The following is a 24983-nucleotide window of genomic DNA, read 5'->3' as shown; positions in this document are numbered from 1 at the left end:
GTTTGGAACTCTGTATTGTCTGTATTGTGCTTGTGATATGTTGTAAAATGTTGTATGTCTGTTAATGTTTCCCTCCTTTTATCCTTAAAATAAAAAAAAAAAAAAAAAAAAGAAAATTATGTGCCCATTAAACATTTTTCTCCATGTCTCCTTCCCTAGACTCCTGGGGAACCACTGATCTACTTTCTCTTTCTATAGATTTACTATTCTGAGTATTGTATATAAATAGAGTCATATGGTGGGCATGGTGGCATACACCTGTAAGACGAACACTTGGGAGACTGAGGCAGGAGGATTGCCATGAGTCTGAGGCCACCCTCAGCTACATAGAGTTCAAGGCCACTCTGCACTGCATAGGGAAACCCTGTGTCAAAAAATCCCAAATAAATAAATAAATAATTGAATCATATAACTCAGCCTTTGCCTCTGGCTCCTTTCACTTTGGAGGTATCTTGTGTTGTAGCACGCATTAAGACTTGTATTCTTTTTTAAGGCTAAATGATACTCCACTGTCTACATATACTATGTCTGGGTTTATCCATTTACCTGCTGAAGGGCCTTTGGGTTGTTTTCAACTATTACTGTGAATAATGCTGCTATAAACACAGTATAACTGTTGGGTAATAGGATGATTTTAACTTTTTGAGGAATTGTTCAAATGTACTCCACAAGAGCCCTGCCATTGCACATTCCAATTAGCAGTGTACACACACTATCTAGTTTGATTATGACACAACCCAACAAGGTCAGAATAGAGACAGATCCTGAGACTCAGAGATATAAAATCATTTCCCCATCTCAGTGTTGATTACCAGAATTTGATTCCACATCTTTACTGCAAGTCTTATTCCTTTCCAGTGTTTAGAAACCTCAGGTTTTCAGCTTCCACTTTGGAAAGAAAAAAACCTAAAACACAGATCTATGATACATAAGCTTATCCAGATGTTGACTAAGAATTATGGGAAAATCCCAGTTAAGGCATCAGGTGTTTAATATTATGTTAATACAAACATACATGTTTACTTTGTAAACCCAGAAACTAGAATCAGCTAGTCCATAGCAAATCCTCAGGAAATATTTGTTGAATGAATGAATCTCATGAATTTATCTTTTATGTCTCTGGTAGCTAATAATCCCTATGCTATCTTTTCCTTGGCATAACTTTTTGGCTTCCTCTAGAAGAAAAATGCACCAAATCCACTAGGTGGGATATGCTTCTGACAGTACTAGGATGTTACTGCTCTATGTTAAGTTGAAAATATGTTTTTATCAAAAGTATCACTAGTCTACTTCAAATATAGTGGCAATGTGCCTTTTGTCGCTTGACTTGTCACTGTCATCTAATGTTTAATCTATACACACATATCACTGATGTAGTTTAACTAACATATTCATGATTTATTTATAAATCTATTTTCATCCTCTAGGACTTTGATGTTTTATTGTCAAGAAGTAACTAGCACCAATCCAAAATAATGAATATGTTTTGTACTTAATAAAATTCCTCCCAGATCAATACAGTTAATGAGTGATACTGTCACTCGAGCATGTTAATAAACTTTTTTAAAAAATAGGCTGGGCTAACTGAAAAGCTAGAACTGGAAATAGATTATAGCATTTTGCCCCAAGGCTTTGGCAGCAATTGAAACAAAGTGTTTCGAAAGAACTCAAATTGGCATTTCTCTGACTTCTAATGTTCGGTCTCTCCAAGCAGGACACCTGGTTCAACGACTCAAACATCCACTTAGAATTATAGTCTGGGCTTTTGTTATGCGGGAGGTGAATGAGGGCAGTCTGGACTCTTCCAGGAAAAGTTGTTTTTATTTTTTCCCTAGGGAGAGCTCTCGGTGGTGAGGATGGGGGTGGTAGTTGTAGGGAATGGAAAAAGAGGGGAAAAGCAAAGCAAAAAGAAAACTGGGATGACAGGAAATCAGGGATCTCAAGGACGGCTAGGTTCTAAAATTATATTCTAAAAGAAAACTTCAGGCAATACTACAAAATGTTCTCATTGTCCATGAATTACACTGAAGTCCAAGTCTTCCTTTTTGGGGAATGTTAAGTTGTCTTGAAAGGTTTTGAAGAGCTTCAGGCCTGTTCTCCCCCATTCTCAATCTGAATGGAGTTAGTTGTGTTGGTCAAACCTGCATTTATATTCTTGCAGTTGAGACCACGTGTAAACGAATAGATGTGTACAAACTAGACGCTGGGTTCATGGACACTCTCTGGCACTGACTCCCACTACTACAAACAGCACAACTGTAATACAACTAGCAGCCAAGCAGAAAGGACACTTTCCTGGTGAGGGCTCACTCTTTCCTCACATTTCCAATCCACTGTGGGAAAACACAGGTGCCATCTCCCTGTTGGGCCACAAGCCTCTGAAAGTCAGTGACATGCCTTCTCCTCTCAGTCCTTTTTCAAGCACACATAATCCCTTTGGAGGATCATTTTAAGGGAACAGATTCACTCCCTAACTTTGAAGTGCTAAGATCTTTTCAACTCCGTCTCATCATTTCCCTCAACAGCTCCCCAGATGTCATCTTCATGTGCGGGATGCCGCTTCACCTCCAAGATCCTCATCCCTGACCTCAGCCTCCATGGCCACTTTAGCAGCTCTCCTCCCCATCAGACCCTGGCCTGAGTTTGCCGCATTTGGTGACTCCATTCTCCATAGGATTCTCCTCCTCCTGTCTTTTTGCTTCCCTCCCTGACTCATCTTTCTTGGCTCCGCTCTTACACATTAGTGTTCCCCTGGGTTTTATCCTCAAAGCTCCTCACATCTCAAGTCTAGACATCCTCCTAGGAAATCTCCTTTATTCCCATAGCCTTAACTATCACTTCCATGTAGATGACTCATGCATTCATTTTCCCAGACCCAGTATCTCTCTTAAGCGCCAGACCTTTATGTTCTGCCTCTAACTTGACCTTTCCTTCATTAAAGCTGTCTCCACCAAGCCTTCACCTGAGCTAGAAATTTGGAAGGCATACACACTTGATTCTTTTCTTTCTCTTACTTTCCAACTTCAGATGGGTCATGGTATCTTTGTGATTTCATTGTCTTCTTCAGTGTACCATCCCCTGCTTTGTCTTTCAACTATCATGCTCTTGCCCTTCTTAAAAATTATTAATGTTTGGATGGGGATGTAGCTCAATGGTAGAGCACTAGGCTAACATGCACCAAGCCCTTGGTTCAACACCCAACATGGCCAAAAGAAATTATTTATGTCTCTCATTTACCAGTGATTAATCCTAAGTTCAACCTCCATAGCACCCTACTTTCCAGCAAGACTCTCATCACCCTGATAATGCATGTTTCTGCTCCATACAGACTCATTATGATCTCTCAAATGCACATGTCCCTTTGGTTTACTTTCTTCTCTAATTGTGGGACTCCCATTTCTTTAGCCACCTTCTTTTATAGTCAGTCCTTTCTCTTTTTCCCTCTCTACTTTGTAAAACCGTCCCATTCTTACATAACATTTTAAGATGCACTTGTATCCACAAAACCATCATCCTTGTGCCACCAAGGTTCTCCTTCCCATTTTCTGTGCTCCCATAACCTTTTTACATACCTGTCTCTCCTGCTTCCTTAAGTTCCTTTATTGCTGTAACCACCTCTCATCCATGCACGAATCCTTAAGTTGGCTGGTAGTAGTCCTGATATTTACTTTATGCTCTGAAAAACAGTAGTTGAACTAATGAACAATGAATAGTTGTTCTCTGCATTTACCTCTGGTAGAATGTCTCATTCTGAGATCACAGGAAAACTCTGACGTCACAGTAAGGCTCATGGTGAAATGTGGCAATGAGGGTATAATTCCTTCAATAGACCCAGATTCCATAGAACATTTGGGGAATAGAAAAAAGAAGGGATACATTTTCATAGAAATCTCACATCTCAGGTCCAAAATACTAGAGAAATAGTTAAGCAAGTGTGGGGAAAAAGTAGAATAATAGTATTAGTACCATGGAAGCCTATTACAAATGGTCTGTTAGGGAAAATACAGAAGCTGTTGCCCCATTCTACTTTAAGTTATGATGCTGATTAGGGATGTGAAATATCTAGTATTTTTTTTTTTTTTTTTTTTTTTTGAGACAAGATCTCACTGTGCAGTTCATGTTTTATGTTGCAAAAAGTGAACAGTTGAGGTTTCTCCGTCCCTCGTTTTATGGCTTTTTTTTTTTTTTTTTTTTTTTTTTGGTGCCGGGAAGTGAACTCAGGACCTTGCGCTTGTCAGGTAGGTGCTTATGCTATTGAGCTACATCCCTGGCTATCTAGTATTTTTTGAAGGCTATACTTTGTTGAATGTAATTATATTAAGATATAATTATCAGAATAGTTTTTAAAATTTAACATTTTGAACATTTATGCTTCTGAGTTAATTTACTAAATACCAAGGTCTATTGCAGAGACAAACAAAGCAGCTGACCAAGCTATAAGAAGGATTATGATTATCAGCTTGATTATAGTGAGTTGTTTCCATCATAGAAGGGGCAGCATTTTGTTCTTACTAGAATAGTCACATGGATATAGATTTGGGCCTCTCTGCATGCAATATTTCTGGCAAAAACTACCAGCTATGGACTCATAAAATATATTCTCCACCATCATTGTACTCCATTTAGCATTGCTTCTGATCAAGGCACTTACTTCACAGCAAATATAATGCTGTCATCCCAGGTCTATGGGACACAACCTCTTTCTCACTATCCTGAAGCAACTGCTTTAATGGAATGGTGAAGTGGGCTTTTGTGAGCTCAGTTATAGCATCTCAGTGGCAATACTTTGTGGGTCTGGAGTAAGATTTTCTAGAATGCTGTTCAGTTAAAAGTAGTGGCCAATATAGGATCCTATTCCTCTCATAGCCGGGATCCATGGATCTAGGAATTAAAGGGTGGAAACAGTGGTGAGACCATGCAACATTATCCCTTGTGATCCCTTAGCAAAATGTTTGCTTCCTGTTCCCATGACCTTGTAGCCTTTGGCCTAGAGGTCCTGGCTCCAAAGGGAGGCCTGCTTTCACTAGGACATACACAATCATACTTTAGAGCAGAAAGTTAAGACTTCCAGTCTCCCACTTTGCATTTCTTAAGCCTTTGAATCAACAGAAAAGAAAAGGATTCTTGTGCTGGTTCGGGGATTGGTCTTGAATATGAAGGCAAAAATGGACTACAGCTCCATGATAGATGGGGCATGGTTTGTCTGGCATACAGGCTATCCTTAGGGTACCTCTCTGTATTACCTTCTTTGTGCTAAAGCTCAATAGATTTCTACAGGAATGCAATTCCAGCAGAACTAGTAATGACCCACATTCTTCAGAGCCAAAAGTTTGAGTCACCGTACTAAGTAAAGTGTACAACAAGCTGAGGTAGCTTCTGAAGGCAGAGGGACTACAGAATGGTTTGTAAAGGAAGGCAGTTGAAACTAGTAGCTACAACCATGTGCCCAGTAGCTAAAACGAAGACTGTAACCTCCATGAATATTTCTGTCTTAGTTTGTTCTACATATACATATTTGTGTGTGTGCAAGTATGTAATACATGTCCTTATTTTCTTCCCTCTTTTTCTCTTATCATGCAATCTAAGATATATTGATTTTACATCATAGCTCCATATACTGGTCCTATTGTTAAGAACTGTTAATTTCACATCATCAAATTTCAGGTCAAAAATATCAAAAAGTGTGAACATCACTCAAAGATTTTATTGCTTCTTCGGAAAGATTGGTACATTTTAGGCTGTGTGCAGGATAGTTGTATCATGTCAGGTAGCAGTACTCTCTAACTTGACTACTGTCTTCATCCAGAGGTTAAGTGCTGTTTAAGGAAATTCTTATGGGTGCTAAGTTGGCAGAAGGTGGATTTGAGATGATTAATTTTATACATCAACTTGACTGGACCATAGGATAGCCAGATATGAGGTCAAGCATTATTTTGAGTATATCTATGGCAGTATTCTTGGATGGGTTAACATTTAAATTGATAGACCGTAAGCAGATTACTCTCGCTGCTATAGTAGGAATCTGGAACGTTCCTAAAATGCCCAAGTGGTAAAAGCTTGGTTTCCCAGTAGTGCTAGTAATGAAACTGTTAAATAGTGGAAGTTAGGTCACTGGGGATGTCCCTTGAGGGGTATATTGAAACCTCAGCCCCTCCACGTTTTCTTTGTTCCTTATCATGAGGTGAGCAACTTGCTGTGTCACAGACTCGTGCCATGACGTACTGCCTTGCTACAGGAACAAAAGCAACAGGGCCAACTAAACATGGACTGAAGTCTCTCCTCTTTGTAAGTTGATTTATCCCAGGTATTCATTACAGATCTGGAAAACTAACTCACCCCCTAACATGGTGGTCCTCTTCCAGCTGGAGACCTGAGTCGAGCAAAAGTCTGACCCTCTGTTGATGAAAGGGCCTTACTCCCACATGTCTGTCCTTACACTGGGACATTGTTTTCCCCTCTACTTTCAGACTTGAACAGAAATAACAGCTTTTCTTGGATCTTAAGTCTGTTGGGCTTTGGGCTGAAATGCCACTGTCAGCTCTTCTTCAATTTCCAACTTGCTGACTTTCTGTTCTCTGGGGAACCCTAATACTGGTATCCAAATACTGATTTTTTTACAAAAGTTATAAATAGTATGAGTTGTGGTCCTTCATAAACTCATTAAATAAGAAGACCTAATGTCAAGGAGAATAGGGAAGAGGGGTTATAAATATTTGTGATGATTATATCATATGCTAGTTTCCATGCTGCATTAGTTAATATGGTAAATTTTATTACACAGATATGTACACAGATTGAGCTTCCCTAATCTCAAAGTCTGAAATCCAAAATATTCTAAAATCCAGCTGGGCATACTGACACATGTCTGTTATCCTAGCACTCTGTAGGCTGAGGCAAGAGGATCATTGTGAGTTTAAGGCCAGCCTGAGCTACATAGTGAGATCCTGTCTCAAAAAAACCAAAAACAAAAAAAAAAAAAACTAAGTTCAAACTTTCTTGAACACTGAAATGGCACTGCAAGTGAAAAATTCCATACCATGAAATTGTTTCATATACGGAATTATTAAAAATATTTCATACAATTGCCCTCAGTCTAGGTATATAAAGTGTGTAAGAATCACAGATAAACTTCCTGTTTAGACTTGAGTCTCATGGCTACAGTATCTCATTATGTATATGCAAATATTCCAAAAACAAAAACAAAAACAAAACCCCACTAAACTATTCCTGGCCTCAAGCATTTCAGATAAATGATAGTCAACCTGAAAACCTGAAAACATAAAAGTTTTTGTTTCTCAATATTCTTTCTTTTCCCTCAATATTCTTTTAATGGCCACATATTATCCTACCAACTGGAGATGTCATCACTGACAACACAGTCTCCCACTCTGACCTTCTCTCTATTACTATCCATCCCCTTTTATTCCCTGGATTTACTTTGTTTTGGGGTGATTTGCTATAGTGCAAATGCTATATCAAAGAATGAAACTTCCCAAGGCTATTGGTACAAAAGGCAACCAAATTACCCTTATTGTGTTTTTTAATTTTAAATTTTAATATATTGGTGGCTTTGTTATCTCATCCTGTGAAAACCCCTGAAGTCTCAAATTATGTATTTTCTTTGATGTCAGACAGTGACTCTGGATCTTTCCCGGGGTACTGCAGGGGAGTCAGAACCACATAGTACAAAGTGGCAGTTAAAAACTAAGAGTTGACACCAAAGGCAAGGTTGCTAATTCCAGCTCCTCTCCCCCTCCACTGTGTGATTCTGGGCCAGTTACTGAAACTCTCATTGATAAAATGGGAATAATAACAGCTCTGACTACACATAGACTTTACCATCCTATTATTCCTTTCTCCTTGTTCTCCCTGGTTTTACTTGCTATTCTTCTACATCCCTGAATTATTTTACTTTCATGGAGTAAAATTTTTACTGTTGCTGCCCCCTATTACCTTGGGGATGTTCTCCTTCACTCTTGACAGCTTGTTTAGACATTAGAGCTGACCTTCTTGACTTACCCAAATACAATATAAATTAATACTTCTCTCTTCACCTCACATAATTCAAGAATTTCTTTTCACTCCTTTTCAAATTATTTTCTATGACTGTCATCTATCTTCATGTTTTACATACTTCATATTCTGCTCAAATATTGTTATGTATCTGGATGGTCAAGATGCACTTCAGTTTATAAAAACATTTTATCTTTCTCATTTTTCCTCCTTCCTGCTTTGCCAAGACTCCATTCTGGAGTTCCTTCTAAAGAATATGTTTAATATTTTCTTCAGTACAGGAGATTAATAGCAAATTTTCTTTTTTTTTAGTTTGTCTGAAAATGCCTTCAGCTTATCTTCATCCTTAAAGGATAATTTCACTAAATATAGAATTCTAGGTTGAAAATAAGCTTCCAGGGTTTCTTTTATTATCATCAGGTTTCCATTATTGTTTTAAAAATTTATCATTATGAGCATCCTTGTTTTCAGGGTAACAAGGATGAATCTAAGTTTCCTTTTCTGAAATTAATGTCTCATGGGGCTGGGGATTTAGCTCAGTGGCAAAGCACCTGCCTGGCAAGTGCAAGGTCATGAGTTCAATTCCTGGTACCAGAAGAAAAGATAAATAAATAAATAAATAAATAAATAAATAAATAAATAAAATTGTCTCCTTTCTCCTCTGGTTCCTTTTAAACATTTTTTTCACTGCCTTTGGTTTTTGTCCATTTCCTGTCATGTGATTTTTTTCTCACTTTATCTGTTGCAGTTATTTTCTTCTTATTCTCCTCTATGACTCAATATTTTTGCTTGACTGTCTCTCCATGTGAAAAAGTATGTAAAAATAACTTAAGAGTTTATCTTCCTAGAGAGATGACTTGGTGATTTACTTCTGTTTGAAGCAGAGCCCCAGAAACCCTAGCATCCTAGGATCAATCTCAAGGATTGAGATGACCCTAAAACTGACTTCATTTCCCATAGAGCTATTTTACTTCCCATATACCTTCACCCTGGGATAGAGTAGTGTTTGGTGATCTCAATTCAAAACATAAACAGTCTTCTAGAAATTTCTTTCTGGTGGGCTTTCTGGTGGACTTTTACTTTCCTCCCAGTTAACTGGTGAGGCTAGCAAAAGCTCTGAGTATCTTTGCAGGTGTCTGATCCCCCTTTCCAGGAGTGGCATTTACCTCTATGGTAAAAGCAACCCCAAATGCTGGTACTCTTCTTGTGTTTCTGTCTTCTAGATCTTAGCCTGGTAGCTGTTCATCACATCAAGAGGTCCCTAGGGCCTTCTATTGATGATAATGATGATGATAATGATAATGATGGTGATAATGACAAGGGTGCATATATGTGTTTAGCCCAACTCTCTAGTTGTTTTCAGCCATAGTTAGTGCAAATCACCTGGGCACCTTAGTCACTATTTCAGGAAATAGAAGTCTGGAGTCTATCTTTCAAAAGTACATGTATTTAAAAATTATTACTGTGAAAAGAGATCCATGAAAATTATGTTTAATGTCAGCATTTCCAAACTCATTTTACTACAGACTCTTTTGTTTTCATGAAGCAGCACAAGGAACAAATGTTGGGTGGCATCTCGACTTACAAAAGGTTTGGATTTCAAAAGACTCTGCCTAAGAGCTGTGCTTTTAAATTCAGAGTGGTGTTAAACAAGGAACCATTGTGTTCACATTTATGCAAAGTTAAGTAACAAGCTGAGAGCTGTGTTCGATGGTTTTGTTGTGACTCATCCCACTCAGTGTGACATTTGTCATTTTCCCACAACTTTCTTCTTTTTCTAATGTATTTCTACTTTTATTCTTCCTGTGACTGTGTACCCTGGGAAGGTAGGATAGCGCAAAGAAGCCCTTGGGATAGGTGTTTCATGACCTTTAAAAGTGTTTTATTTTAACATCGCTATAGATTCACAAGAAGTCACAAAAATAATATAGTCTAATGGACCCTTCACCCAGCTTCTCAATTTTGACATCTTGTATATGTGCATAATGCACTAACAAGATCAAGACACTGGTATTATTATAATATTTTTAACTATCAACTTCAGATTTTATCTAGTTTTTACCACTTTTTGCATGCATTTATTTGTGTGTGGGTGGGTTGTGCATAATTCTATGAAACTTTACCTAGTGTATACATATGTGTAACTACAAGCACAACTAAGAGACAGAACTTCTACAACACAGATAAATTCTTTCAAGGTACCTCCTTGAATCCACACCCCACCATCTTTGGTGCCCTGGCAACCACCAATCTGATCTCCATCTCTAAAATTTTATTCTTTCAAGAATGTTATAAAAATGGAATCAAGGTTGGGTGTGGTGGTACATGCCTATAATCCCAGGATTCAGGAGTCTGAGGTATGAGGCAGGAAGATCTCCATGAGTTTAAGACCAGTCTGCACTACATAGTGAGACTCTGTCTCAAAAAAAAAAATAAAGGAATCAAATAGTATGTAACCTTTTGCTGTTTACTTTTTCAATAAGCACAAAGCCCTAGAGGTCCATCACTAATGACATTTTTATTTATTATACATCGTTTCTGCTGTTTTTCCTCCTCAGAGAATGCCATTTTTTCACTTCCTTCATTTTACAAAATGAGAAAGTATGACTCCCCTGAAAGATCAGAAGCTATCTAAACTCATTTGTACAATGACAGATTTCCTGACATCTCGTTCAGAGTTTCTTGAAATAGATTTTGTCTCCCCACAAAAATCACTCTTTCTTTCTTCCTGGCTGAAGATCATGGTAGATAAACACAATCCATTGACTCCAGAAGTTGATGCCATGAAAATCAAATGTTTGACTTTGTCTACTGCAATATTCTGCATTAGGAAGAACTACACAGTGGAAAATTGGGAGATCACATCCACGTATAATGTTGAAAGAAGGCTTAAATCTGAATAAAATTTCTAGAGTCTTGACTCAAAAACTGATTACTTCAAAGATAAGCATGAAGGCATAGACCATCTCCAAGTGACGTTTCCTGGTTTTCTTCTTTATCTGCTCTCCTCTTTGGGAATTTGCATTAAGATCACCAAGTTCTGAATGAGCCTGATCACTGTTCAGCAGCTTTCTGCAGTGGCAGAGAATGTCTCTGGATAGGGAAAGGATGTTTTCAATAGCAGACATCAATCACCCGAAGTCTGTGTAATTTCATATGTAATCTTAAAATGTCTTTGCATAAAAGTACTGGCATAAAGAGGCCTGGCATTTCCCTATGTCCATGTCTTCTCAAATGACCTCCCCCCAGGGTGGTCCACAGTGTAGAGTGATGAGCTCTAATCTTCAGTGCTTGTAGGCTTTCCTTGCATGGGGTCAAGAGCACATCTGATGACCAAGAGACCCTTATAAGCTCCAGCTAAATGTTGAATAAACTGAGAGCTCTTGGAATGGGTAAACTTTAGAGGCAATAATGGAACAGACCTTACTGTTCAGTAGGTCACAACTGGTTTCCCCAACCAAACATCCCACAGGAGTTATGTTGCTGGGGAGAGCATGAAACTTTATTTTTGTCATAGCAAATGTAGCCAAATGATTTTAGCCGAATAAACCACAGCCAAGTTTCTAAAACTATTAATATCTCAGACACGTTCACCATCAGAAATGTGTTTAATTCTCTTGCTAGAGTTATTGTTCAGTTAAGGACCTCCCCTAGAGATAGGAGGGTTGATCTTGTATTTGGGAAATTATCACACACAAGTCATTCACATCTGTACCAACTGGTGAAGTGGTTTCCACTTAAAGTTTTGTTTTGTTTTAGGTTTTGATTGTTGTTGTGGTACTAGGGATTGAAACCAGGGCCTATATGCTGAACTACCTTCCCAGACATTTTTTGTTTTTAATGTTGAGAAAGGGTCTCTTTAATTTCCTAACTTGCCCAAGCTGTGCTCAAGCTTGTAGTCTCCTGCCTCAGCCTTCCAAAGTGCTGAGAATACGTGTGAATCCCCCAGTTTTCCATTTAATGTTTTTAAAATTTGTTTAGTTTTTTATTCCTAGTAACTGAACTTTACACTCACCTTTGGTTGGCTTTGGATATTTCCCTTGTAGGATATTACTATTGTCTTAAACATTGCATGCATTAGAACGATTTAGAATAGTTTTGAAAGCTAGAAGATGCCTATCAAAACTGGACCATATTTTGAAGATCTTGTTGTTCTCCCTTTAATGCACAATGATGGATTTTTCAATCAAATGTGCAAGACCGTGTTACATTTCCCAAGTGAGGTGAAGCAGCTATTAGGAAAGGAAGGTCTTTTTTTGATATTCCCAATTTGCAGTTCAGAGAACTGAGACAATTTAAGACGTGGAAATTTAAAGTTGTGGAAAATAGGCTAAAAATGTTGGATACTCAAGATAATGTGCCCTTGGCAAGGGCAGCATCCTTTTTCTAGGAAAAGAGCTTAAACAAGGCTTGTAAAAATAATTGGGTATATTGGACATCAAATACCTTTTAACTAACATTTAGGTGAGATAACTGTAAAGGTGCCAGTTGTGTATTAAACTTTCCTCCAAATAAGAAATCCATGGTCATAAAAATAAGGGGGAAAATTCACAGCCTTTTCTCACACTATCAGGGAGGCCACCCACTCCGTCTGTGGGTCCTATTCACATTCGAACAGATCAAAGAAGCTTAAAAGCTAAATGCTGAGAATCTTGGGATATTTTTTTAGACCCAGTGGAAAAAATTCATTTCAGTACTCCCATCATGTATGAAAAGGTGATTAATTATATTGAGAAGAGGGGAAACATAATATTCAATGAAACCATACAAAACACATGTATTATTCCTCATTTTGTACCTAGAGTAATGGCTAAAGTGCTACACAGAAAAGCTTCATGGGAAGGAAGTAGCATGGGACATTGGTATTTTTAAGAATGCATTACTGAAGCTTATAATTTGAAAATATTTACTAATTTCTTAATAGTGGCAAAGTCTTTAAAGGCAAATCAGTTCTTATCCGTTCTACTCAATGACTATCTACGCACTTCAGAAATCTCACGCGGTAAAAAAATAGTGTTGCCCTGAGAGACCGTCTACAGTGAGTCTGTCTTGCAGCGCCCTACCTCTCAAATAATGCAATCATTTTATCAACTTTTCCCTTGGAATGCGCTTTCCAAAAATGGGGTGTCCTGACTTGTAGGAACAATAAACAATCTTGAGAGATTAAAATAAATGACTGCAGGCTTCTTTTAATTTTCAGCAAATCCTTTGTGAGAATAAAAGAATCACTATCCTTAAATAACTGTAGGATTACATCACTGATCAGCTATGTCCCCAGTGGATAGACCTCAAGGTGAGGCTTGCTGTATGAAACAAATTATTTCTTCAGTAAAACCCCTTGATAATTAAAAATTCCAGACAAAAGACTTTCTTTTTCTCCCTCCTGCACGAGCTCACCCCACTTCAACCTACAGCTCCTTAACCGAAAGGAAAAAAAAAAAAACCTGAGAATTTGGTTGAGGAAGTCTGACATAGGTTTGTATATTTTTTCTCTCTTTCTAAAGTTAACAATGAAAATATCATTTATGTGTTGGAAGCACTTTTGGAGGAAGCATTTTCTGACATAAAAATGTGGATTCCTTGGGGTAAAGTTCATTTTATTTAACCTAAAATGTATTTGGAGTACCTTTCTCTCCTGCTATTTTACAATGTGGATTTTGATTCATTCTGGTGACACTGCTGGGGTTGTTTTCTTGCTGAAGTTTCTGAGGCCCACTCCAGAGCTGCAACTATGATAGGAAAGACAGACACTGAGGGTGTGGTCTGCTCAGTGGACAATGACCATCCAGGGCTCCAACTTGGTAGTTGGCAGTCTAGACAGCTTTTCTCCGGATTGTAAAAAAATGCACAACAACCAATCAACATGGTTTGTTAGGATTTGATATGAACAACAACAACAACAAAAAAGTGGTTAAATTGTGCTTCTGTAACAATTTACTACATGTGCCACTTTGGAAGATGATGTGACTATTTTATATTTCCAAGTCAGGAACCTTTCATCATTCTGTTATCTAAACTTGGAGTCACGGTGGTGCTTTCTGTTGCTGCTGCAGATGATGATATATTAATATAATGGGAAAAGTGATAACTTAGTCTATGGCAGGTCTTTCTCCCTGCATTTGGTGTGCAATTCCCAGGTATACTTTTCAACAGTTGTCCCTGATAAAAACAATCTCACTGCTATAAAATACTTCAACCACCATAGTCATAGAACCAGAAAGTGGTACCACTGAGATTATCTTTGCTCCATTCGCACTATTATGAGCTTTCTCCTTATTTGGGGGAAAAAAGTTTTCCCAGATAATTCTACATTTTGTTTTGTTTTGTTTTGTTTTTCCGGTACTGAGAATCGAACTCATGACCTCGTGCTTGCCAGGCAGGTGCTGTGCTGCTGAGCTAAATCCTCAGCCCTTACATTTTTATGTTTGAAAAAACTCTCTCCAAAACCACTTTGTATAACACAGCAATTGTTATATGAAGGCCTGATATAAATTTTTTCTCTCTGATAAGCAAGTGAAAAAATCCAGATGAAATATGCGGAAGGCCCCAGGATCAGCCTTCCATTCCATGTTCCTCCTAATTTACAGCTGTGACTCCAGAGAGGGTGTGTTATCTCTGCTCACCTTTTCAGCTGTGACTCTTCCTTCCCATGAGACACCTCCTCCTTGCCCATGATGATCCTGAAACAAACCAAGCAAATTTGTTGCACAGAAATCTCAGCCTTTGCTGAGAAACTTCCGCCAGGGAGGCTCCCCACCACACACGCTCCAGCAGTTGCCTGGTGAATGGGATTCTTCCACTAAAACATGTCTTTATCACACAGTTCTTTAAAAGGCATCACCATTTAGTCTCATCAGAGTTATGTAAAGATGATCAGTAGTGAAGTTTCCAAGGGAAGAGTTTTCAAACCGAATTTATCCAGGGTTGAAAAATTGTTCCTAAGCTGCATCCTTATTTTGGGAACAGAGAAATTCTGTAATTCCATACTTAGGTCTGATAGGCCTCAAATCCATACAGTGGGGATGGTTACTATTTCCACAAAGGCGGAGAGTAAAGTTTTTATTTGCTCGTCTACCTTTTCTATTGTAAGATATTAAGGTAGGAGAGGGAGACATTGTTTGTGGTACCCCTGCTTTTGCAAGCATCCCTTGGTGTCTATTCATCCTTTGTAATAAACAACAATGGTTCATGTTCTATGGAAACACTTCTTTAAAATTATTTTCCATTTTCTTCATGCTAAAATAGACCATGATGATGGAATTATTGGAGTAGAAACCACTTTTACTTTTGTCATAAAAATTATGGATAAGCATTCTAAAGAAATATCAAAAAAGAAAATTTTAAATGCTTATACTCCACCACCCATATAGAAATATTATCAACATAAAAGGGATATAAATTCTCTAGTCACAGATACTTCAGATCTGTGATTTTAAGAACAGACTGTATACAAGAAGATGAACTGTATCCAAATCACTCATTAGAGGCAAGGCCATGATCATTAGTTGAAACTGCTCATGTTATCCCAGATTTAAGAGAAATTCTGGATCCCAGAAATTTCCACAGCCTCTACAAAACCTGGGCAGCCTGTCACGTGAGGTAAAACCAGGACCTTACCCCAAGCCTAGGTCTGTGCATTCATTACTCATGAATGTTAAAAAAAGAACTCTTGTGATCTGTAGTTTGATAACTTTCTCTAGTCACTATATATATGTCAACAAATGTAATTATGCAATATAATTTTAATAGTTGCATATTATTCCATTGTATGAAGTTGTCAAAGTTTATCGCACCAATCTTCTAATGATGGATGTTCAGACTACTTTCAAACACTTGATGTCATAAATGACTGTATGATGCATATCTACTCACACATATCTTAACATTCGTACCTCCTAAGACAGTTTGTTTAAAGTAAAATTACTAGGTTAAAGAGAATGCTCATATTTTAGGGTCTTTGGTATATAAAGCCAAATTGTTCTGCAGAAAGATTCTTCCAATTTACCTTTTCAACAGTAGTCAGTTAGCTCCCCAATAATAGATATTATCAATCTTTAATCATTTCTAATTCAAGGAAAGGATATCAATATTTAACTGATATTTTAATTTCTATTTAATTATTAAAGGAGTCAAACACACTTTTATGACTTTTCTGGTCATTTGACTTTCTTTTCTGGTGAATTTCATATTCATAAATTTTGATCATTCTTCTATTGGGTTATTCATCTTTTTACTGATTTCTAAAAGTTCTTCATATAATCATTTATATTTCAAGTATTTTTCGAGTTTATGTCTGTTTTTGAAACTACATTCGTGCTGTTGGTGGTGGGACAGGGCCATACAGGAAATTTTTATTTCTAGAGAGTCAAATGTTTGGTTTAATTCTAAATTTTCAATATTTTTCTTAAGCTAATGCAATTTTTTCCATATAATAAAAAACAAGCCTTGATACCCACACCAGTTAGGTGTTAGGGGAGTAGCATAGTGCAGTAGACACAGTGAAAGGAGGTCAGGGGTCTGGGTCTGCTTTGTTCTCAAGCAGTGGAGAGCTTGGACACAGCTTTTGCCTCTGTGATATCATCCCCTTCCGTCCTGCTCACTTATTCCGCACCATGCGAGAGCTCAACTTTGGCTGCCAATCAAAGTCACTTGGGAAGATATTAAAATTCCAGACATCCAACGTACACACCAGACCATAATTTTAAATCAAATTTTCTAGGGTGTCACACAGGGAACTCTACTTTCCATGGCTACCTGGTGACTCTAAGCTCAAGACCAGTCTGGATGCTGTGTTTTCCATATTGCCTGATGATTTCATTCACTGCTGCCCGGGTCTCTACCCTGAGAACTCAGAGATAAGCAATCTGGATCTCAAGTACCTGTGTCATTAGGAGGCATGTCAACAGCTCTGATCATTAAGCTTTTGGGGGCACACTGATATTTGAAGTTCCTTCCAACCAAAAGTCCTTCTTTCAGTTATTCTTTTAGTTTTTTTATTTGTTCTTATTGCAAAAATGTGACTGTAATGCTGAAGTTATTAGTGAAGACTTGAATTATGTCCCAGGAATTATCACTCTGACATTCCCAGTTTTCTTGATACCATCACAGGTTATTAATACTATGTGTGCCATTCAAGATCACCCACTCCATATTCCAAAAGAAGAAGGGAGATTAGGAGGAGGAGGAAAGGGAGGAAATGAAGGAGGAGAGAACACACAGGCTTTGAATGGCAAAAGTAGAGATAGAATCCAGGCACCTGGCTCCTGGTCCAGTACCATTTTCCTAGCAGTCTGCCTTTCCACACCTCCATTTCTCCATCTGTGAATTGGGAGCAAGAGCCTCCCCTTCCCTCACTTTGAGGATGTTCTGAAATGGGTGAGGTAATGTCCGCAGGACTTATGAGCGATTTAGATGAAAGGCACTGTAGTAAGTACAAAGTACTATTTTTCATGGTATATTTTAAAGCTCTGTAAATGTTGAAAGGACCCTTTTATATAAACATGCAGGAACAGCAGTAAAAAGGCAGCAGCCCCTTTATGTCCCTTTACCTAGCCCCAGACTCCCTTTTACCATTAATCTTTGCCTGTGCTGCACCAACAGTGTGTTCACCTGGCGGGGAGCTGAAGGAAAAGGCTCTGTGCAGCTGCAGATGATGAAGCACTGTTGTAACACTCTGCAAAGCAGGTGTTATTAGCTCCACTCTGTGTAAATCACAGCTTCAGATGATAAGTAGCACAAGCTCACATAGTGAAAACTTTAACCTACTCTTTGCCTCCTAAATTCCTGTTCTTTTGTAACTTTGCACAGCCTGCCTATAATGTGAACAGGTCTATTTCTTGCCAGAACATTTCTCTTGCTCCTAAGTCTCAAAAGACGAAGTGATTTAGTGCTTGCAGACAGGCGATGGTCAAAACATCTAACAGGTCATGTAGTACAGCCCAGCCGGTGTGACAAACACTAGCTGCTACACTACAAGTTCCTTCCACAGGGTTTCCGGATGAACTACAGGGTCTGACTTTGAATTTCAGAGAAACAACAAATAATTTTTTAGTGTAATCAATATGTAGGGAATATGAATACTTAAAACAAAGTTTATATGCAAAGTTGGACAATCTGGGAGTCTAGTCTGACCTCAGACACATAAGGTTCTCTAGCTAGGAGCAGGTCACCCAACCTGCTGTCTCAGGGGTTGATCTCCTGTGCAAATGTAAGAAAATACATGGGACAGTACTGACTAAAGTCAGTGCTTAAAAATGATTTGTTTTAGTTTCAAAGCCTGGAAAGTGGTGTTTGGGGCAAGAATCGCACCTTCATACTATGTCTCCCATTCTATTGTGAATCTTGTACAATCTATTAGGATTTTATATTTATGATTAGTGAATTTTCTTCCCTAGATAACACTAACTACCTTAACTAAGGGGCAAAACGATGTAAGTTTGAAAACTTAATTAAAACATCAGCATTACAAAAACACATGCTTATGTTAAAAAATGCATCCTGTACCGACCATCACGGTATTATTTATATCAAATGGGACTAGAATATTCATATTATATTTGTATTCTCATAGTAAGTACATATTAAAACCATCCAAATGCCCAACAATAAAGTTTTTCCTGTATTATGGACCTATTGTTACTTTTCTTCTTTTCATACTTTTATGTATAATTTCTACATATTTTTCTATAGTGAGTGTATGTTGCTTTTATAATCAGAAAAAAAAGGTTAAAAATTAATTTTAAAGTTTAACCCTGACCGAGAACTTGACTGCAAGACCAGAAAGACAGATCATGGCAGGCAATAAGACTAAAAACGAATCTTCCTCCTGAGGAGCAGCAACATTTGTGGAAAAATTCGGCCGCGAAATTCAGAGTGGAAATGCCAGCAACGGTTCACTATGGAGTGGAAATAATCAGTCAACCAACCCAGTGTTTTGTCTACATGACATAAATAACTGTTTGGGCTGTTAGGCTTTGTTTTGTTTTCCACTCCACTGGCCAAATTGGGCATCCTGTGAACAGAATATTTTGATTAATTTAGACTGTTTCCAAAACTCCACTTTAGCACAACGCATGGCTTAACATTTGCTGTTAGTATTCTTGAATCTCCACCTGCACACACACCCGACCCCGGGCCACAAAAGCCCCACATATATGCTGCCCTGAGCCTCCCTTCTGCACTTTGTACCCATGGATCTGACCTCATAAGTAAAACATTGGGGTGTTTGCTCTTTCAGAGAAAAGTCACAGGGCAAGGGTGTGTTGTCTCCCCCTTGAAAACATTTGTTCGTGATGGGATAAGAGTTTTTAATATATATGCAAAGGATGATAATGAAATGTGTCTGGCCAGAACATAATCAAACAAGATTCCATCTAGTTTCAACAATTCAGCGCGCCAGGCTGAAGACATTTTTACCGTAACTCATATTTTCAGCCCTGTGAAGTTACCGCCCACACAGGAAATGGCTTGGAACAGGTGGTCCATGGAGCTTGCTGGTCTTGTCTGGCTCCACGGGTAATGCTTGTGGGCTCCTGAGTCACTGAATAATTATGAGCCTGAACAAAAGGCTCTCAGATAAGCCTGAAGTCAAGACACAGGGGAAGTCGAGGTGGAGGAGGTGACTGTCTCAGCGTGCTCACTGTTCAAATCGACTTGATGAATGAGGTTCCTGGGGAGACAATGTCCCCTTGGTTTGGGCTCCTCGTGGCTCCCCATACACCCGGAGGCATAAGGAGAAAGCGCAGGTGGAGGAAGAGTCCTTGCACACTCCAGATTTTCCTAAACTTAAATGCACTAGAAAGCGTCTGACTTAGGATCGGGTCTCAGAGACACTTAGGGAGCAACTACTGTTCCGTATGCACAGCCCCGTGCTAAGCTCATCCATTCTGTATCTTCTCTGATTTCTTTCCAGAGTGGGAGGTGGGCAAATAACTCCTTCCATAGCACAGGTAAAGGAACTGAGATTCAAGGGCTTATATGTTTAGCTTTGTCTTGCAATAAGGGATGACAGATGGTGTCACGGGTGTGAGTTGAATTGTATCCCTCCAGAAAATGTATGCTGAAGTCTTAACCCCCAGTACTTCAGCGTGTGTCTTTATTTGGAAACAGAGTCTTTGCAGGTGTAGTTAGTTAAGATGAGTGGGTCTCTAATCCAATAGGCTGGGAGTTTTCCTTATAAAGAAAAGAACCAGATTAAGAGACAGAGATGCAAGAAGAGGCCCACATAAAAACAGAGAATGGGAGTCAGGCATCAACCAGCCGAGGAATGACCGATTGCCGGCTACCACCAGAAGCTAGGATGGAAGAAAGGAAGGATCCTCTTCTACAGATTTCAAAAGGAACGTGCTCCTGCCAGACCTTGATTTTGAACTTTCAGCTTCCAGAATTGTATAGAATAGATTTCTGTTGTTTTTAGTGACCTAGTATGTGGTACTTTGCTAAGACAGCTCCAAAACCTAATAAAGACAGCAACTAACATTACTAAGGGTCTGTTGTGCAAGTCCCAATAGGATCTTTAAAAAGAAACATTTTATCAGGGATGGGGAGATAGCTCAGTGGTAGAGCACTGGCCTAGTGTACCTGAGGCAAACAAACAAAAACACTTTATCAGCTACACACAAAAAGACATTGCCAACTTTTACAGAAACAGGCAAAATAAAATAATGTAAGTGGGTAATGTAGAGCTAGTAGTTAAGATTAAGAGTAAGTGACTTTGTGAAAAAGCAAGGAAAATGAGGAAGAAAAGGGTCTTCGTGGGACTCCTATAATACTATACTCTGTTACAGACAATGAGTTAGATGCTAACAGGTGAAACACCTGCCACTCCCAACTGCAAAGTTAGAGGGACAGTGTCTATAAGATCACGCTTATATATGACATCAATTATAAGTTAAAGGAGTTCCCCATCCTCAGGTTTGATAGATCGCTGGAAGGACCGTGGAAGTCACCGAAAGGAGTTGGAAAAGGAACTGTTATTACAACTACCATTTCTTACAGGGAAGGATAGAGATCAACACCAGTCCAGGGTAGAAGCACAGAGAATAAAATCCCTCGGAGGGTTGTCTTCTCCTGGGAGAGGCCAGCAGGACAGCACTGGCATGTGACTATACTCCAAGCAAGGAAGAGCACCAGGGCCTTTGTACTGAGATCTTTATGAGGCTTTATCACACGCAGGCACAGCTGGCTACCTGTGTAGTTGACCTTAGTTCCCAGCCCCTTCTGAGGTCAAGCTAGTGCCCATGACCTGAAGCCCCCACCTTAAAGCCTTTTGGTGCAGGACTCAAGGCTGCACTCAAACTCTTATTGTACCTACAGGCTGGCCCAAGGGTTTGGGCAAACAAAGCCACTCCTATCATGCCTGACATTCCAAAGGCTTAGATTTCATTTCCCAAAAGCCTAGGGCAAGGGGCAGAGCTCTCTTGGGGCAAGTATAAATTCATTATTAGACTCTTAAGTTAGATACAGACCTCCGCTTTTCTACCTGACCATCTCCACAACTCCATTTTCCACATAGACCTGGGGGATGGGAGAACACACGGCCACCTGCTCTCCCATGGGCCTTCTCCTTCTGTGTTTAGAGCAAAATTGCTCTGACTCTCCTGCCACATTGGGTCTCTGTGTGGTTGGATCCTCCCAGTACCCATTCTGTGCTTGTTCCCTGGGCCTCTTGTGCCCAGGAGCAAGACAAGGCTGGCCCAGGAGGAGGGAGGAATGCCTGCAAGCTGGCTCGGTTGGGCTGGATGTGAGGCATGGGATGAGGATCTAGATCTTGGAGAATGAAAGATGATAGGCCTGCAGCAGCAAGACTCCTAGTAGGAGGGTCAGAGAGCATGACTTTGCAGCTGTTCCTGGGCTGGAGATGTTTGAAGGCAAAGAAATATGCTCTGAGGACATGTGAGATGGGGCTTTTATTCTCTTCCTCATGATCCTGATTCTATGCAAAATATAATATACGTGGCTGTCCTCAGAAGTTGCCTTCTGTAACCAAATTAGCTAAAAGGGTGGGAGACAATGATGCTTCTGACATTTTTTCTCTTCCTTCTGGTTCTAGTTTGGGCGCCTTCCCCCTTTCCTGAACATTCGCTGCATTTAGAAAGTAGCTGTTTCCCTTCTGCCCAAGTGAACACACAAGCAACTGCATAATTTCTTGCACTTTACCATCAAACAGTATACTCTATTTTCACATTTGCATGTAGTGGGCAAACATGTGTTGAGCATTTTAATATTCTTAACACACAGAGGAAAAAAATAGAGAGGGAAAACATGGCCTAAGTAGTACTCCTGTGAAAGTGGGTTTTCTACCCTCTGCACATTTTGGATGCAAAATGTGCTGGAGGTGAAAGGAGCAACCCAAAATAAAGTAGAAAGAAAACAGGAAATTAGGGTAATCATTCACAGCCAGCATGAACTTTTTTCTTCCCCCATAACTTTACAGGATTTAAAGAGATTCATTGCATGGTAAATGACTGAAATAAAAATATATTTTATTGGAACTCTATGGGCAACTTATCTGTAACTGAAAGTGGAGTTAAAGTTATCAAAATTATTTCCATAGATGCATGAGACCTACAGGATGGAATAAATATGTTTCAGATCTTGAGTTTTGACCCATCATTTGAAATTCATTTTCTCTGACTTTTCCATAAGCCATGCCAGAGAAAATAAAAGAACCAGCCCTCATCCAGGCACTGAGCTCCCCCTTAGCCTGCCAGGCACACCAGCTTTCTGATATTGCCATGTGGCATTTCAGGGTCCTGAGGATTCCGATGAATATAGAGCAAGCTGTCCAGGCGTCTGGTTTTCATTGACAAGAGCAGAAAATTAGCATCACCTTCAGCCAGATTTTGCCTGTACTCCATAATGTATCACGGGCCCCTTTCTGATTTTTTTTTTTTTTTCACATCTTGGCTTGATAGCACCATTTCCCTTAACTTCAAAGGTTGTTCTCTGGCTGAATAACTTATCCAAGCTTGGAGAATAAGAAATGGGCCTTTATTGTAGATGGGAATTTACCTCCCTCTTTCAAACTAGTAAGAGTCACAAAATGGCAAAACATTTGATAAATGTAATACAATAGAATAAAGCCTTAATCAAACACTCAGTGTGAAAATGCTTTCTTTAATTGGGAAAAATCCAGATTTGGTCACATTCTTACATGATGATGAATTATTTTAGGCTCCCTAAGATAAGTTACTGCAATCCTTAATACTCAGAGCTCACAATTTTTGCTTATAATCCATAAAGAATATTAGCAGAATTCAGGCTTTGCAGGATATGTTTGTGCTTTATAGTGTATTAACATCATGCATAATGTCAACATTTGGAAAAGGTTCATGACTGACGGGGCCGAAAAGGCATATTTCTTCAACAGCCTGTTTCTATAATTGAAGTCATTCTTCAAGACACAGACCACCATATGCTTCTACTTTGCCTCCCCCCTGTTTTATCAAGGGACCTCTGCACATTGATTTCAGTATAAATTTCAAATATATTCAGACAGTTCCAAAAACTCAATCCAGCTCAAACTCAGCTGCTTATATTCCTCTCTCATGAGGATTTGTTGAGGTCTTGGACTCATCTCAGCTGTAGCTGGGGTCAGCCCTAATAATAGTAATAGCTGAAGTTTACTGAGTGTTTACTATATACCATGCACTGTGCTAGGATTTTATATGTGTTAGGATAGTTAGTCCTCCCAAGAACTTTACAGAGGATCAGATGAGAACCGTGCCATTGAGAAAGATTAAGCAACTTGACCAAGACCCAGCACCAGTGTCGAATGCCAGCCCCATGTCCTTTATTTTCATCATATTGACCCACACTAGCAAAGAACAATGCCTACTTGCCATGCTCATGCACAGATATGCACCCACACGCATCCCAACACACACTTGCCTTTTAAAATGTTTTTTAGGGGTTCTGGCTTCTACTACTAAGGGAGCAACGCTTGCTTCCACTCTAATCACCAGAAGGAAGAGGTTCTCTTTCCTGGGCTGAGGTCCATCATTGTGAAATGCATTCAGCCTACATCCAATTTCTTCCTCATGCCACCCACTGAGGTGACAGAAAAATAGCCCATGCAGTGAATATTGTTAAGTATCTATTATACATAAAACATATATTATTTTGATGGAGGTATAAATGTTCAGAGATTCTTGTCCTCAAAATTACTTCCCACATCACACACACACACACACACACACACACACACATTTCAAAGTTTGACCTGCTGATCCCTAAGCTTGCATGTAGTCTTTAAGGATCATGATAAAGAAAACTGGAAAAAACTAAAGGAGGACAAGTTGCTTGGATTAGAAAGGACTCTGAGTTATTCACCATAAAGGAAAACAGATCTTCAAAACAATGGGAGGTCCTCGAGAAAGTGAAGGACAGACCTAGGGGAGAGGGTATTTTGAGAAGAGCCTGATGTAAAAAGCAATCTTAGAATTTCTAACTCTATCTGTCCATGGGTGTATAGCAGTGTGTTTTCTGTTACTGTAACAAATTATCTGAGGCTGGGTACTTATAAGGAAAAGGGGTTTATATATCTCACAGTTTCTATTCAGCTTCTGGTGAGGGCTGCTATGCCTACATGCAATAGAAAAGCAAAGCAGAAAGGGAATGGCCACTGGTAAAAGGGACAATACATAGAGTGGCTTCACTTTATAAAAACCTACTCTCTAGAGAATTTAAATCACTGTGCAAGACCATCCTTAATGCCTTCCAAGGGTGGTGCTCCCATTGATCTAATCACTTCTCACAAAGACCCACTGTTAAAAGATGCTACCACCTGCCAACATCTCACACTGAGGACAAAGTTTCCAGCACATGAACACTTGAGGGACACATTCAAACCATATGCAAACCATAGGAAAGTATTACCCTCCGCCCCCCACATCTGCTTTGTCAGTAAACTTAAATAAACCCTCTTGCAACTGGAATTACCTCTCTTTCAAAGGTGCACCTGTTATGGT

The 24983-nt window shown here is 39.1% G+C and overlaps 1 long non-coding RNA gene across 1 annotated transcript in view; it reads right to left on the bottom strand.

Annotated features, from left to right (window-relative positions):
- Positions 1–3690, bottom strand: part of LOC102003208 — a 16630-nt gene extending 12940 nt beyond the window's left edge. Inside the window, exon 1 of the long non-coding RNA XR_259606.1 lies at positions 3573–3690. This is a non-coding gene — a long non-coding RNA (uncharacterized LOC102003208). The remainder of the gene's footprint in view (positions 1–3572) is intronic.
- Positions 3691–24983: the final 21293 nt, after the last annotated feature.

The sequence above is a fragment of the Chinchilla lanigera genome, unplaced genomic scaffold (assembly GCF_000276665.1).
Source record: "Chinchilla lanigera isolate Chin_1 unplaced genomic scaffold, ChiLan1.0 scaffold00006, whole genome shotgun sequence".
NCBI lineage: Eukaryota > Metazoa > Chordata > Mammalia > Rodentia > Chinchillidae > Chinchilla > Chinchilla lanigera.
Note: the sequence above shows the minus strand (reverse complement) of the source record. Positions and strands in the feature narration are given on the sequence as shown.